This window comes from Paramormyrops kingsleyae, chromosome 2, assembly GCF_048594095.1.
Source record: "Paramormyrops kingsleyae isolate MSU_618 chromosome 2, PKINGS_0.4, whole genome shotgun sequence".
In the NCBI taxonomy this organism is placed as follows: domain Eukaryota; kingdom Metazoa; phylum Chordata; class Actinopteri; order Osteoglossiformes; family Mormyridae; genus Paramormyrops; species Paramormyrops kingsleyae.
In genome coordinates this window covers 1,590,001-1,604,578 of record NC_132798.1, presented here as the reverse complement: position 1 = coordinate 1,604,578, position 14,578 = coordinate 1,590,001, and positions in this window count along the sequence as shown.

Here is a 14,578-nt window from a genome sequence, read left to right as displayed (position 1 = left end):
GCCTCGATATTTTTAGTTCCCCAGTCTCTCCCTGCCTTGAATCCTCAATGAAATGAGCATGCCATCTGTCGACTGAATGTTTGGATTATTACTGTAATCTCTCTTATTCACACACGCAACCTTTCCCTCTCTTGCTCACACACACACACACGCACATGTAGGGTAAACATATCCTTATGGGGACCGCTCATTCATTTCAATGGGAAAAATGCTAATGCTAACTATGATAACCTTAACCCCTACCCTGCCCTAACCATAACCATAAGTAACCAAACAAAAAAAAAGAGTATTTTTGCATTTTTAGTTTTTTCATAGCAGTCACCTATTTTTATAATATAGAGTTTTCCCTTATGGGGACCAGGAAACCGGATATTTATCACGTTATGGGGACATTGTGTTCCCATAAGGATAGGTAAACCCGCTCACACACACACACACACACACACACACACATGTTTGTTTCCATATCTTTGGGACCCTCCTTCCATTTCTATAAGAAAACTCTAATCCCAACAATGACAACCTTAACCCCTACCCAGCCATAACCTTAACCCTAAGTAACCAAACAAAATACATTTTTATTTTTTAGGTTTTTGATTGCAGTCACAGATTTTTATAAAATTGAGTTTCCCCTCTTGGGGATCGCAAAAATGGTCCCTAGAACGTCAAAATAATAGGCTTTTATCACATTGCGGGGATATTTGGTATATATGCATAACCCCCCCCCCCCCCCAACACACACACACACAATCATCAACAATGAAATGACTTTAGTTTAATACTTGTTAATAATAAAGCTGGTCAATGTAAAAAAGAATTTGGGAGATAGTTGGGCCACCCCAGTGTTAAAAACAGTCCAGTTTAAACCACATGTATATTGCCCCCCAAATGATGTTTGGCTTATGGAGACTTTCAGATGTTTAACAAACCGGGAAAAGGGGTCTTCTGTGGATGTACTGTTGAGAACAAAAAAACCTGAACGTCTCCACTGACATCAAGTAGGAGAATTTCAGACACTTTCTAGACAAATTGGCATGGAGAACGTCTTACCAGGAGCGCAAGCCACACTGTCTCACCACTGAAGACAACGATAAAATTAGGAAGTGCTGTGACTTGAGTCACAATGATGTGAACGCATTAGCACGTCATCAGTTAACTGGAAGCACAGCGGCACTAGTGGAACCAGTGTGCACCATTTCCTAGTTTGTTGCTGTTCATTTTATTTCTCTAAAGCATCACCTGTGAGTGCCGTCATAGGAAGCAAACATGTTTGGCTGCATCAACCACGTAGCTGGGGTGGGGGGCTTCCTCAGTCAGTTTGTTTCAAAGATGTCGACGATCTTGGGAAATGTGAACCAGATGATGTGCGTTAACCTCGGCCAGATGGCAGAGCTGCAGACAGCATGGAATCTGGAGTGCGGCCTGGCCAGAGCCCCATGGCAGATCCTTGGCATGTACCATAGATCCTGGCATCCTCCATTAATGTCCTCTCTGAGGACTGTATGCATGCACCTATTCACAATACAGTAAAAACAGCAGGTGTTATAATACTTACTTTTCTTATGACCATAAGACTCAGGATTTAAAGGGGGAGTTTGCTACTGTACCTAGCATACATCTCAAACTCCCCAGCAAACATCCATCTACAAGAAAAACCACTAAAATTATGCATGTCCATTTAGTAAACAAATCTTTATGGTAAATGGAGATGAGGATATGAGGTATACTTTATTATTCTATTGATTGATTTCAGTACAACACCATTTAAAATTTTCAATGTAACATTTTACTACATGATAAACCACCAGATAAACATGCTATTTGTCAGAGTTTAAAGTGATATAATAGTTTATGTACTCTAAGGATTGAACATATCTTACTACAGTACTAATGCAGTACTCTGATGTTACTGCAAACAGTGCAGAAATGTCACTGGCCTCCAATCTGTGTGCTTAGAGGGCAGGAAATTCTTGTTTTTCTCTGAACCTCCATAAACACACCAGCAAAGCAGAGGGCGGGTCTTTTTCAACATTAAATCTGATTGGCTTGCAGTCGTGACACGACTGGGCATGATGCAAGGCATAGCTGACAGAAAATTAGAAGAAATGAATCATTAACTGTTTAATCTTTCTACTGTATCTGTGTGTGTCTTTTAGTGCATCACAATATAACTTATAATAGAAACTAGAGACACTGCATTTATTCAGGACACAGAGGGAAAGAATCAAATGTTTTGTACTTTGTACTAAAGGCTTTTCAAATTCCCAAAAAAAGATTAAAATATCTCTTATTTTTATGAATTCATATATAGATTGTGAATCAGGATTTCTTGCCATTGTACTGACAGATGGAAAACCGGAGAGCAGTTGCAGAGCTCCAGGACCACTGCAGTACTGCTGCTTTGAACCAGTGGATTACCTGTACTATAGGCAAACCTTTACAGAAAACAAATCAGAACTTTCAAAGTCACATTGCATCCTGGACGTGGTGAACTGAAGGTTTGCTACCAGTTGCTGCAGACCAGTGATAAATTTGCCAACTGCTCTTAGTCACAACTAAGGTCATAGTGAGTGTTGTCTTATGTTTGCTATGATCTTCATGTAGACGAGCTGGGATAGGTAAAGTTAACTGAAATGTAACATAATACCGAAACATTGAAGAACTATGACCCTCCAGCTGTGCTTGGACTCTAAGAAAGTGTCCTCTGATGATTTGTTCATAGAGTGAACATTACCAGGATTTGGAGTTTTGGCTTATAGGCAGGCAACCTTAGCCAGTCCAGAGAGGTTCGACCTGAATCCACGCTTGATTTAACTTAAAAAATGATGTTGAGGGAGCCTCTAATATCGCCAAGGGTTCAGCTCATGTGATTTAGGAAATGATGTGTTCCTGGCTTTGAGATGTCTTGCTTCCATTATCCTTTCCCCTGCAGAATTATCATATATAAGTTTTTTTTCACCCAAAGAAACTCTGCCAAAATCCACCAGCATGATACTTTGTGCTGTAGGAGAATCAGTCACCTCCCTCTATCAACTTTACTCCATAAAGGAGCATAAGGATCAGTCACTTCTCACTCTCAGCCTTACTGCATAAAGGAGCATAAGGATCAGTCACCCTACACTATCAGCCTTACTGCATAAAGGAGCATAAGGATCAGTCACCCTACACTATCAGCCTTACTGCATAAAGGAGCATAAGGATCAGTCACCTCACATTATCAGCCTTACTGCATAAAGGAGCATAAGGATCAGTCACTTCTCACTCTCAGCCTTACTGCTTAAAGGAGCATAAGGATCAGTCACCATACACTATCAGCCTTACTGCATAAAGGAGCATAAGGATCAGTCACCTCACATTATCAGCTTTACTACATAAAGGAGCATAAGGATCAGTCACCCTACACTATCAGCCTTACTGCATAAAGGAGCATAAGGATCAGTCACCATACACTATCAGCCTTACTGCATAAAGGAGCATAAGGATCAGTCACCTCACATTATCAGCTTTACTACATAAAGGAGCATAAGGATCAGTCACCCTACACTATCAGCCTTACTGCATAAAGGAGCATAAGGATCAGTCACCCTACACTATCAGCCTTACTGCATAAAGGAGCATAAGGATCAGTCACCCCACACTATCAGCCTTACTGCATAAAGGAGCATAAGGATCAGTCACCCCACACTATCAGCCTTACTGCATAAAGGAGCATAAGGATCAGTCACCCTACACTATCAGCCTTACTGCATAAAGGAGCATAAGGATCAGTCACCCCACACTGTCAGTCTGGAAAACATGAAAAATCAGACACATGCCTTTAAATGCATGACTGTTCTGATGGTGACGGTCTACTTCAATGCTGAACTTTGTGTTTGTTGTGGAACAGGATTCTTCTTCTACGTCGATTTGTCCAAAACAGGTTGTCAGATTGCATCAATGACAATTCTGCTTGACTGCTCTGGAGGGTGGCACAATCAATGGGCTATTTGACTGGTGCCCTCAGCCTCATTCACTCACCATAATAACTCCTCTCTCTGCTCCTCTAACAACGAGTCTTTCTCTCCCCAAATTCTCTACTTCTTGGGCAAGTTGATGTCAAGGATGAGGTGCCCCAGTTCCAGAGGCAAGTAAAACATGGGAAAATACATTATAGGGAGACCTCCCTCAGCAGATTTTACTAACTGGTCAAATGTCTGATTGGTAGCTAAAACATTTTGAGGAATGGGGTAGGAGTCCAACCCATTATTTTAATACATGTAATATGCCACCACAGTCTTTCTGTGACTTGGCTTCAATCACAAAACTTAGGAGAGAAAAATAGCATTTTGCACGCTTGTTTTTTTCTGCGATTTTTCTTGCAGCAATTCAGATTACCATTTTACAGCATGCAACAGCCATTCCTCTGTGGACTTTTCCAACATGAAAAACAACTTTGAAAGCTGAGCTGAAAACTCCCTCTTCACCAAATGTACAAAAAAATGATAAATTAAGTACACACTTATAATTAGTGAAACATCACACCACACTGCATGATTAATGTGTTGATTGTCTCATTGAAGAGTAGCTATTTGCTTCTGTGTTAGATATTAAGTAACATTTTTGTAAAGATACAAAATTAACTATTTTTGCCTGACCTCTGGCTCATCCCTGAACATAAAACTTATTTTTTCTGTTAAGAACCTTGGACTGAGCACCTAGCATGTAAACAGAGGCACTGGAGGGACATGGATAGGGCACTGGAATACGTAAAATTACATGTACAATTTGGCTTGGGGGTGGGGGGGGGGGGGGGGGGGGAAGGTGACATTTTATTAGGAGGCCTGGAATTTCCAGCTACCCCACTGCATGTGGATAAACAGTAGATGACAAACTGAACAGATCTATAAATTAAGATTTTTGTGCCTGCAGGATTCTGGATTAATAGTTTTAGTGGAGTGGGGATGATCTGAAGCTCATTGCTAAAAACGCTGCTTAAAAATTGATGACATATGCACAGTGAAACAGGAACAATGCTGATTCTCTTTCCTGCTCATATTCTCTCATTTAAAAAAAAAATACAATACAACAAGAGTTAAACAAGACAACACAAAAATAAAACCATATTAATTGTAGCCCCATAACATCTTAATTTAATTAGCATATATTTAATTCCACCAATGGCAAGAGGTATGTGAATATCTGAACAAAGGAAATCCTATTTACAGGCAAAATTGAAAAATTGCTTCCACATGTGAAGCACTGCAGTTTTTCAATCTCATTTTTGTTCTACAAGCATCTATTTCAGAAAGAAAAAAGAAAAAGAAATAAAAAAATTTATTTTAATTGAACAGATTCCCTACTTTTAAAAGGCAGTTTTTTTAAATTAAAAAATTACTGTAAATGCTGAATTGGATGTTAATGCTGGATTTCATTTTGGTTTGCAGTTCTCCCTCATGCAATAGGAGACCCGCTTGTATATCTGTAATCAGGACTTTGTTGGCATTTCTGAACCTGCCTGTTCTATTTGTCATTCAGTCACTGTGCAGTAAACAAGGCCACAGAGCTCTTCCTATAAGCTGATATGCAGGCCATATGACATGTAGGTAGGCCGGCCCACTAATCACCCAACATTTTGTTATCAAGTACAACGCAATTTGCAGTTAGGCTACATTTGACATATTAGTTAGCTATGCCAGTTCATCATGTTCTGATTAATTACACTAAAAAAGCTCTTTGACCTAGCTATCCTTAACTAACATAACCATGACCACTTGGATGCCTTAGACTTTACAATATGGGTAAAAAATGCCCTTTGTTTATTTTAGGCAAAGTCACTGTGGCTGCCCTCCTACCAGGAGGATGGCCTGTGAGCAAAGCCTTTAGAGGCTCAGTGATGCCATTCATCTTCATATGCAGTCCTTACCATTATCAGCCCAACCCTCACGCGGACTGAACACAGCCAGCCTGTCAGAGGACACGGGTTAGACCAGAGGAGACCCATAAATCTCCATAAACTTCATGGCCACCGAGGTCCTCCCTGCAAATAAAAAGCAGCGGATTTCCCTTTGCGTATCTTCAGATGATCAGAGAATGTGTAGAAGTGCGATCCATGGCCAGTTAGCATTATCACACATCACACTGTGGGGACGCAGTTTTTTATAGATCTCTATCTGGTACTCAACCAGAAGTGGCTAAGGGACAAGGGAGGAATAGGGATGAAGAATGGAGGTAAATGAATGATGGGAACAAGTGAAGAAATAAAGGGGAATGAAAAGATGAGAAAGAAAGAATTGGGCCAAGGAAAGAGTTTTGTTTTCCTTTTACTGAACATACCAACACAGGGGTGGCCAATCTTATCCGCAAAGGGCTGGTGTGTATGCAGGTTTTTGGGATAACCTTTAGGTCATCTGTTCAAATCCAGGTGTGAGGACTCTTCAGCCAATCAGTCCTCTAATTAGTGACCTAATTAGGGAGTTGCAGCGAAACACAGTGGCCCTTTGCGGATAAGATTGCTCACCACTGTACCAACACTTTTCAACATGTAGAAAGTTGGCCTTATATACATACAGTATATGCAGGAAGTTTGAAGGTTCGTCTTCAGCTTACTGGAACGTACACTGGCAAGAGATTAAAATTCAGGTCAAATCCACTGCTCCTTTATTTACAATATTCCTTATTAATTTCTCTGCAGTGAAATTAATGAGAATTACTTGCAAAGGATTTTTTGTTTACTGTTCTTGAGGAGCAAAACAGAAATTGATCAAAGGCATTCCACAAGCCCAAAGCTTAAGTCATTCATCATTTAAAAAGTTTGATCATGATGTTAAATTTATGAAGATATCTGTAGTCCAAAAAAAAAAAACAATAGGGTTGGTCCACACATTTATTAAAATGTATGCTCAAGCACTAAAGCACATTTGTAAAGATGGATTAAAACAAACCACCTAGAATGTTCTTTGGAGTAAATGGGGAAATTGATTGCATCAATGCATCCAAGGATTTTATGTACGAAAGCAAAGAAAAGGACTATAAACTAATTAAAATGTTACAGGCAGGCAAACTGGCAGTAGCTTGGCACATGAGGCAGATGCAGTGTTGTTTAACGTGTTCGCTCTCATCACCATCACTGCACCATCACAGTTCCGATGTCTGCCCCCAACAAAGCCTTGGAGAAAGCTCTGGGTGTTGCATGCTCTCTGTTCGCTATCTCTGCTGTTTAACCACATGTTGAGGTGTAGGTCCTCAAGCTGCCCCCCCTCCCGTCTACACCAGGGGCCTCATACTACCACTTAACTGGGTCAACAGATTTCTCAGCCGCAGGAGGGGGCTTTGCCATCACCTCTTGACTTCTTTACCTTTTGAACCTAGTGAGGATTTCCCCTGATACTTCCCCAGACTGTCAGCTTTCACACTCACCCTCCCCCCTTCCCAAACCTTTCCTTCCCCCAAAGACACACGTACACACAAACTTCTTCAGCTTCGTACATGTCGTTTGATACATACTTTATAATCTATCCGGCAAATGTGCTGACTCAGACGAAATTATACCGAGTGATGCGCATGTATACGCACGCGCACGTAATCAAGAGACATAAACAAGGATGAAAGTAAATGGAGAGCACAGCAACCAGATAAGCATCTTTACATGTCTCTAGTGCCCTTCATCAATATTTAACAACACAGCAATTGGTTTGTAGCTGTAATACTTACCAGGCCATTAATAATGACGACCAGATCTTGTATTGAATTACCTCCAACGTACCTAAATGACTGTAGTTAATTTACAGGGACAGAATTAGTTTAACTGGGTAGCAGTTATATTTAAGAAACATTTATAAATCATTACAAGTTACATAGCCATTTGGAGCAGATGAAATTACAATGGAGTAGGTTATAGGTTTATATTACTGGTCAGAATTAGTAATTAACTAAAAGCCACCTGGGAATGAATATATTATTCTAATTCAGTTTTATATATTATGTAGGTAATTAATTTTGCTAATGTAATGTATGCATAAATGTTTTCTTTTTACATCAACCCTACAGCTTCTATATATTGCAGACATGAAATTCTTCTGATGAGACATAATAAATAACCTGAAAGGCTGGATGCTCTGGATGGAAACCCTTATGCTCCTTTATGGATGCTGACGAGGCTGTGAAAGGAGAAGAAAGCAGAGCCCTGAAATGACCCAAAGAAACCTACTTTCACATTTGCAATTTTACCTCAGTGGTTTGACCATCTCTGCCGCCTCAGACTTAGACTGGAGCATCTCCCAAGGTTTTCTAAGGTCTACTGAAAACAAAGTACTTCAGAAAACAAGGAAAATAGTACACAATCTAAAATTTTACATGGATGTCTTCAATACACTTTTATAGAATACTAAGGGCAAAAGAAAAGCTGAAAGAGCTCACAAACCACACAGAAACACAATTTCACTCTAATTTTGGCTTGACAGCACAAACAAAGAAAATGATTTATTCAAAATGCTCATGGAACGTCACATGACACAAAGAGCTCCGCTAAGCTAACTTGTAGTCCCCCTCCTGTTGGAGACTAATGGAAAGGTCAAAGTAGAGCTTATTAGTTTTAAGAATATGTGAGAACATTGCTTATGAATGACAGGGGGTCTGGCAGTTTGTACAAATCAGCCTTGGACTGTGATTGATAAGAAGGCCCAGGTTCGTCCCTCTGCAGCACACACAGGAATCCAGAGGGTCTCTTTCTGAGCCTTTCAGCAGATGGACTGCGCTGGTAACTGTAGCTTAATACTGATCTGAATTTCCAAAGATGCAAATGCCTCCTCCCAGCTGCTGCAGGTTAGCAGATCCATAGCGAGCATCACCTGAGTGTAGCATGACTCGAACTCAATAGCTATTCTCAAATGTCCTCCTCTCCCCCTATCATGGTCACGGAGAGCCTGAAGGGGGCGGGGGGAACGTGTGACTTTTTGGGGTGTTATGAATTGGGGGGGTGTGTTAAGTGGAGTGTTGACGGAGGACCACCAGCAGGTAATGGGGTAGGGGGGCCACAGTGAAGCAGGATATTAATCATGCCACCAATATAACAATATAATATATTCATATTGAAATGGATGAATAAAAATATACGTTGACCTTTGATTAAAACAATAACATTTTTTAGGTGCTTATCCAAAGTTACGCATGTTAGCGAACATCCAGCATCCCAGAGGTTGAGTTAAGGGCCTTGATCATGGGCCTAATGGTCATATAGTCATTCTGCTGGCCATGGAATTCAAACCCACAACTGCCCGGATGCAGGCCCATTGCTTAACTTATAACACAAGCTGACTAGACACCCACCCTTCTGACATTTTAGTAGGGGCCCATTTCCCATGTTACAGAAGTGCTTCTCTCTCAGGGAGCCGTGGATGTGGATGGGGGGGGGGGCTCTCAGGGAGCCGTGGATGTGGATGGGGGGGGCATCTCTGGGAGCCGTGGATGTGGATGGGGGGGGCATCTCAGGGAGCCGTGGATGTGGATGGGGGGGCCTCTCTGGGAGCCGTGGATGTGGATGGGGGGGTCTCTCAGGGAGCTGTGGATGTGGATGGGGGGGGCTCTCAGGGAGCCGTGGATGTGGATGGGGGGGCCTCTCTGGGAGCCGTGGATGTGGATGGGGGGGCCTCTCTAGGAGCCGTGGATGTGGATGGGGGGGCCTCTCTGGGAGCCGTGGATGTGGATGGGGGGGAGCCGTGAATGTGGATAGGGGGGCCTCTCAGGGAGCCGTGAATGTCAATGGGGGGGCCTCTAAGGGAGCCGTGAATGTGGATGGGGGGGCCTCTAAGGGAGCCGTGAATGTGGATGGGGGGGGCCTCTAAGGGGGCCGTGAATGTGGATGGGGGGGGCCTCTAAGGGAGCCGTGAATGTGAATGGGGGGGCCTCTCAGGGAGCCGTGAATGTGAATGGGGGGGGCCTCTAAGGGAGCCGTGAATGTGGATGGGGGGGCCTCTAAGGGAGCCGTGAATGTGGATGGGGGGGGCCTCTAAGGGAGCCGTGAATGTGGATGGGGGGGCCTCTAAGGGAGCCGTGAATGTGGATGGGGGGGCCTCTAAGGGAGCCGTGAATGTGAATGGGGGGGGGCTCTCAGGGAGCCGTGAATGTGGATGGGGGGAGCCGTGGATGTGGATGGGGGGGTCTCGCAGGGAGCCGTGGATGTGGATGGGGGGGCCTCTAAGGGAGCCGTGAATGTGAATGGGGGGGGCCTCTCAGGGAGCCGTGAATGTGGATGGGGGGGGCCTCTCAGGGAGCCGTGAATGTGGATGGGGGGGGGCTTCAGTTCAGTGACATTGCACAGAGTCGGAATCTCTTCCTCAGTTAATAACTTCCTGTATCAACAGCCGGGGCCTCTGATCACACTAATGAAAAACAGAGAGGAGAAATGTGCAGAACTGTGAGGGGAGAGATTACAGCTGCAAACCTGGGAAAACCATCAGGTCCCTGCATTTAAAAACTTTAAAAAATGTTTATGAAGAAATCCCTCTGAACAACAATAAAAGGTTAGTAGTTGTTTGCATTGCACACCAGAAACATTATGCAATATCTGGATCACTGTGTTTTCCACTCTCGGGAAAACAGGGATTCTGTATTGCAGTTTATCTCAATCCGGTCTGCGGGGACTTCCAGACATTCCATATTTTTGCTCCCTCCCAGCTCCTGGTAAAGACATGAAGTGTCTGGGGGTGTCCACAGACCAGGTAGTACAGGGTAACTAAGCCTTCTTCACTGGCGATGGTGGGACATAATAAAAAAAACTAAGCTTATATTACTAGACTTGCTGGAGTACATGAATACTTTATTAAAGCAGATTCTGCAAGTAATATATGCTAATCCTAATACCGATAACGGTAAAATCAGAAGTTCCTCATAATATTATAATTAATGCTTGACCCCTTCAGCTCTATTTAAAAAGGGGTTTTGGAACTGCCCATATTATTAAATGTCCAACTAACATCTGACAGAATTTCCTTAAATTCTCTTCAGCTATGGTATAAATTAATCTCCATGAACATTTTTAATGTAGAAATTTTTATTTTAAAAAAGGTTTGTTCAAGAAAATATTTCAGCAGGATTTAGTTATTTTTTTCTTTCTTTTATTTACTTTTATAAAATATGAGTCAATCAGGCTTTTGTGGTTTAAATGCACACTTCAGATCTCTTGTAGTTAATGAATGTAGTCACTGCACATTGCCTGTCTTATCCTCTTGCCTGAGGTAACGCCCCCGCATTTGAGCTCTTAACCTCGTCAGGACAGGAGTCATTTAATACTTTGGCAGAATCCTGACTGTGATTAACCCTGTCATGTGATTAACCCTGTCATGTGATTAACCCTGTCATGTGACCTGTTCTGAGCACTACAGCTCTTTTCGGGGAAGCAGTGGCTGCTCTGCTGCAGGGCATTAGATCATTTGGGGCAAAAGAGCAAAGGACAATGGTGGAGGAACCTAGCTGTATGTTCAGCAGGATGGCCAAAGTGGCCACATGTCTATCATTTATAATTCCTACCTTTGCAACTTACAGAGATGGGTATATATTTAGATACTGTATCTCACCTAGAATGGCCTGTAGTTATACAGGCAAAGAAGCAAAGGATTCCAAAGGCTATATCCTCCACCAAGCATGAGAAGTTTTACCAAAGTGACGATGAAGACGTGCCAAGTCGCACCTCGCTTCCAGTTGGCCGGATCTGCTGTAGAATTTCGATCATTTTCATTGCAGTTGAACCCAAACAAGGTTGTTTACTGTGATACCCGGTGACCTGACGCCTCAGTGTTTTTTAGCCCCTGTGCCCTGTTCTGGCTTGTGCGCACCGTCCTTGTCGCAGTCTCTCTCTGATGCCGCCTTCCTGCTGTGGCACTGGCACTAAATCTAGCATGTAAACATGTTTTTATTTTTGGGGCAGTTATAACTTCTGTCTGTCAGGCAGCTTGGCCTGACATCGGAAAGTCCACCCTCAGAGGCTTAGTGGACCAGCTGGCTGCAGATAGGACCGCATTCCTTATGTGACAGTGCGGGTGAAGTGCCAGTGTTCAGTGAAACCCACAAAATGTCTTAAAACGCATTTCTTGTTAATCTAATGCTGCCTAAGGGATTTAAAATATATTGCTCAATTCATGATGAGCTGACAAAGCTGACAAAACACAAGAGGGCAGGAAGAGATGTGAAGTAGATAAACCAAGCGTGGTACAAGTGAACTACATGCGTGCAGTGACGTTAATGTATAAGTCATGAAGTGACTGGTTAGGTACAGACCATTGGTAGACCTTGATTGAAATGACCAACGCCAGCTTGGTGCAGTGTGGTCTCTTCCGAGGTGGAGGCCACTAGCCAAGTCGTTGATTATTTTCATGTAACCACACACCTTGAAATGGTTTGTCTCACTTATACATGGCTAAAAAGCAAAAAATAATAATAGAATAAACTAGTAACAATTAATCTTTCGGAACAATATTATTTAACTAACATTTATTAATATTCCAGTGTGCTCCTACATATATAGTCCCTATAACGACAGAATATCTGGTCAGGGTACTCACTGGAAGTGGCAAGTGTGTTACGTTACCATAGAAACCATCAACAGACAGGCGCTAGCATTTTGAAAACCAAGGAAAATAATGGAACTACCTGTGCGGGTACATAAAAATAATCAACACCCACGTGACATCTCTGGACCAATAAGGGAACAGTATTTACCAGTGTATACAGAACAGTATTTACCAAGTTGTGGTAGAAAAATACATGAATGGATGAAGGAGCCAAAAGCAATATAACTGGGTACTGGAAGAGTACATCGGGTTCCCTAATGTAAATGCAACAGTAAAACATCCTTTATGAAATCTGAGCCAATTTGTATATATGTATTTCTAGTGTTTCACACTGATTCAATTACAGATAAACTTCAGATCACTTTGACTGTCTTCCTGACTAAACCTTATTGTTTTACTCAGTAGCCAACTGCAAAATGCCTGATATCTGCGGCAGACAGGATGCGGAGAGTTACCCACTAATCTCCCATATAAATCAGTGTTACCTAGGGAACACAGACAGAATAACATTAAAGCCTGATATGGACGGGGGTCCATCTGCTGCCAAACTTCGTAACTATTGAAAATCATGCAAATTATTCCGAAGCCTTTCGTTCTTTATAAGTTATGAACTTTTTGAAATCGTTAAGTGAATGCTTATCCATGTACATGGAAAGATGTGTTGGAAAGGCATACCGAATAAAATGTTGGTATTAATTTACTTTAGCTTCTCTTGGTGAGCTGTCACCTGGCAAAGGCTCCTGCTGGTTCCTCTGGGACTCTCTCCTTGTGGTCAGGACTGAATAATGCTCATGGTAATTAAATGATGGAGTCAATGTGACCCAGCTGAAGATGCGGTGCAGAGAACGCGATGGGGAATGAGATCAGTCCCCTGCAGGGTCCAACTGCATTTGTTCTTTGGACATCCAACCAGTAATCATGAGACAAGTTTAGTACTGCTGTAATAATAATAACAACAACAACAACAACAACAATAATAATAATAATAATAATAATAATATTGTTACTATTACGCTCATCATCATCATCATGATCATCATAATCATCACACTCCCACACTGTTTCACTTTAGTGTGCATCCTTTGACTGTGGCAGAGGACTGTAACGCCCAGAGGATCATGGGGAAGATTGTACTACCTTAACACAGGCCGTGCTAACCATTCTAACCAGAGCCTCAAGCTTAGGTGACAGCGATATCTATAGTCCACTGTAGCCAAGCCTCTGGCAGCAGTCATTAAAATAATCTCTGGTTTGATGTGGTTGTTCTCCTCTAATCAGCACCTACAGCAGTTTTTTAAACAGTTCTGGCTTAACAACTCAATTACGAGCTATTTGTGCTTGTGTTATTTTTGATGATAAGAGCCACTCCTGGACCTAGTACTTATGAAAGCAACCCACCCACCCACTGACAGTTACCACCATAAAATTTGCAATTAAACACGTTTTGTTTTAAGAGAGATGTGTTGAAATTCAAGGCCAGACCCTGATCCTGCAACTTTCACAAATTAGTCTCAGGCTCAATATCAACACTCACAAAGACACTGAATAGATATTATAAATTGCTTGCAAAAACCCAATTAGTGTTAATCAAACATAACAAGACCACATAATTCTCGTGCTTCTGCGGTAAACATAAATCTTTGACAACTTGGCACTGGTGGATTCATTACTATACAGAGAACAGAATATCCAGTGTCAAAAATCTGGACAGTATCAGACAACATTGTGTTTGGCTTGCTGAACGTTCATATATAATAATTAGGCACAGCTTAGATGAATTCTCCAGTGAACACATCTAATGTCAACATAGAGCAGGGTGACACCATAATGCATTATGACCAAGGGAGGATCACAAATACTGGACTGCAGAGGAGTTTGGGAAGCGGCCCCTTTGGGCCCATATGAGGCAGACTTGATAAAAACAGACAGAACCCAAAGCCAGTATGATCATGCACTTTAATCATGGCATATAAGCCCTCCCTCTCGCAGCAGTGCAGCTGGCTCTCAAAACCAGGTGGGGCGCATTTAAACAGCTT